Consider the following 2,792-nt stretch of genomic DNA (forward strand, 5'->3'; position numbering starts at 1 on the left):
CTTTTATGGCTTTACATACTTTTGATGTTTTGTGATTTTCCAGAAAACCAGTAAATTCCATGTACTGGATGGCCATAAAGTTTATGTGCAATCTAAATATTGGCCACCCTGAATATTGTATTAAATTCTATAGAATGCACTCTAGAGGCAAATGAACATACATTCAAAACATGTACACACATTCTAAGAAAGGAAAAAACTGCCTTAAAATTGTAATACTCAATATATACTGAAAATATATGTTATCTTGTATATTCTATCTTGTATCCCGTGTAATTGCAGAAGTCAAATGTGAATGATGTTTGACTTCATGCACAAATGACTAAAGTTTTTTCCTTTCTTAGAATATGTAGTGCTCGCTTCGGCAGCACATATACTAAAATTGGAACAATACAGAGAAGATTAGCATGGCCCCTGCACAAGGATGACATGCAAATTCGTGAAGCGTTCCATATTTTTTAATTGGTGGGACCACACCTACAGTGCATCTTACAAGGGTGCATGTGAAACTTACTAAATGTAGAATATAAATGGTTTAACACAATAACTAAGAAAAAGCCAGAAAGGCTATGTTAACCAGTGTGATGAAAATATTTCCAGTTGTATATAAAACCAGTGCATGGGACCCCATGATTGCATTAATATGCACAGCTATGATTTAATTAAAGAATGTATACATTGTTTGGCACCTCTGTATATATAATGCTTTTGCTTTTGTTTGCTCTGTTTGGCACCTCTGTATATATAATGCTTTTTCTATTATGCAACTTGTTAAGATCTTGCTGTCTTGGCTAAACTGAGGTTCCTCTAAGATCTTCATGTCTGATATCATAATTTCTTGCCATTTGATTGACAGTAACACATGCTAACAGAGTGCCAATCTATCTACTGCAAACTCAGATAACTACTAAGTAAAATAAAATGTTTTGCCTTGACTAGATAAATCCTTTAACAGGCCTCTTACAAGGATTCTCAAACTTCAGCACCACCTGGGAGATTACTAAAACACAGGTGGCTGGGCTTTATCCCCAGAGTTTCTGGTTCAGTAGGTCCGGGTTGGGATACCAGACGGTTGCATCTCAATGCTCCTCCATGATGCTGATAATGGTGGCATAAAAGCCAATACAAATCAGAAATAAGAAAAAAATTCAGTTCTTTCTGCTGCAAAGGAAAGAGTAAGAGACCTTCCCCCACACCCTTTGCTTTGAGCATTTATCTTAGAAAAGTAGTAAGTGCCTCTTTGAAATGTATGCAAATCTTTTAAAGAGCTAAAATAAGCTTCTTGCCAGTTTTACAGCCCAAGAAGATCTCCTCGAGAACCTGGGAGCCATCTCTTTGAAACAGAACCCTCAAGGAAGGTTGGGCCCCTCTCTCCCTGTTTCTTGGAAGGGTGGGAGCCCAACTTCAGTTGCTGTCTGGATCCAAATTACAAATTATATATAACGAGCAGTGCTGCCAGCTCCTCTTACTTACAGGCTAGTTATTGTTTATCTGAAGAACATGTTTATAGCAGGCTGTTATCTGTTTGACTATGTAAAATGGTGAGATTTCTGTCTTTACAAATGCTTAACGGATTGCCTATGAGGTGTTCAATTCTAGTTTAATACCTTTTTCAGAATCAAAGTCTTGTCTTTTTTCTTCCATGTTTGTGAGAGAGGTTTTCTGGATTAGCAGGAGGGTTTATTTTTTTTCTTTGTGCTTTTTTTCCACATATGCACATGTTCCAAATTTTGGTATAGAATATTTATTACATGTGCTTTTAAAATATTTTAATATTATGCCATGGATTTCAAATAAGAACTAACTCCATCTGAATGGTATTTATGGGTTAAAATAAAACTAAATAGAAATTAAATATCAAGAAGGAAAGATACATTCTGAAATATTCTGGATAATCTTTAACACAATTATTATAGGCCTGGTTTCTCCCACTGAGAAATTAGGATTATACAACTCATGTATCAATCAGTTACAGGTTTTATAAGATGTTTAAACGTCTTTTCAATATGTCCCAAGGTACAGCAAACATCAGGCATAAGCACATGTCTCCAGGCCCTCCTGTCATTTATAAATCTTTTCTCTGATGGAACCAGACTTCTTTTGAAACTATAACTCTTATGTTTAGAAAGAAAGTTCACGGCTTTCCCAGTAATTTTCAAGAAGTCAGGAAACAAAAAGTAAAAGAAATGGGTCTCTTTCATAATATAGTATAAACCCACCACCTTACTTCATATACATGACCTCCTGTATTTCCATTAGCAAAATACTTAAAGATTTTGTTCATTGAGAATGTTGATTTTTTTTATCACACAATGTATTGAAATTCCAGAAATAAATACTTCCTCTACTTTCATTTACATTGAAATGCTGCCATAATAAACAACGTCCTCTTCAAAATGTGGAAATAGCCTAAATTCCCACCAACCCAGGAATGGATTAATAAGCTGTGGTATATGTATACCATGGAATACTATTCAGCCATTAAAAAGGATGGAAGCTTTACATCTTTTGTATTAGCCTGGATGGAGGTGGAACATATTCTTCTCAGTAAAGCATCACAAGAATGGAGAAGCAAGAATCCATTGTACTCAATTCTAATATGAAGGCAGTAGAGGATCTGGTACAAGGGAGGGGGGTTGTAGAATGAGGGAGCAGAGAGGGGGAGGAGGAAAGGAATCGGAGGGTCTCAGTGTATGGCACACATCTTGGGGCCGGGACACATTTATAACAGTGACTTTTGCAATCAGTGTAACCTAATTCTTGGCACCCTTGATGAATCCCAAACAATAAAA

At 36.0% G+C, this 2,792-nt stretch overlaps 1 non-coding gene across 1 annotated transcript; it reads left to right on the forward strand.

Annotated features, from left to right (window-relative positions):
• The first annotated feature begins 352 nt into the window (after positions 1–352).
• On the forward strand, positions 353–459 carry LOC128566084 (U6 spliceosomal RNA). Its single transcript, XR_008374380.1, has one exon. It is a non-coding gene; the product is annotated as a U6 spliceosomal RNA (small nuclear RNA).
• Positions 460–2,792: the final 2,333 nt, after the last annotated feature.

The sequence above is a fragment of the Nycticebus coucang genome, chromosome 14, assembly GCF_027406575.1.
Source record: "Nycticebus coucang isolate mNycCou1 chromosome 14, mNycCou1.pri, whole genome shotgun sequence".
Taxonomy (NCBI): domain Eukaryota; kingdom Metazoa; phylum Chordata; class Mammalia; order Primates; family Lorisidae; genus Nycticebus; species Nycticebus coucang.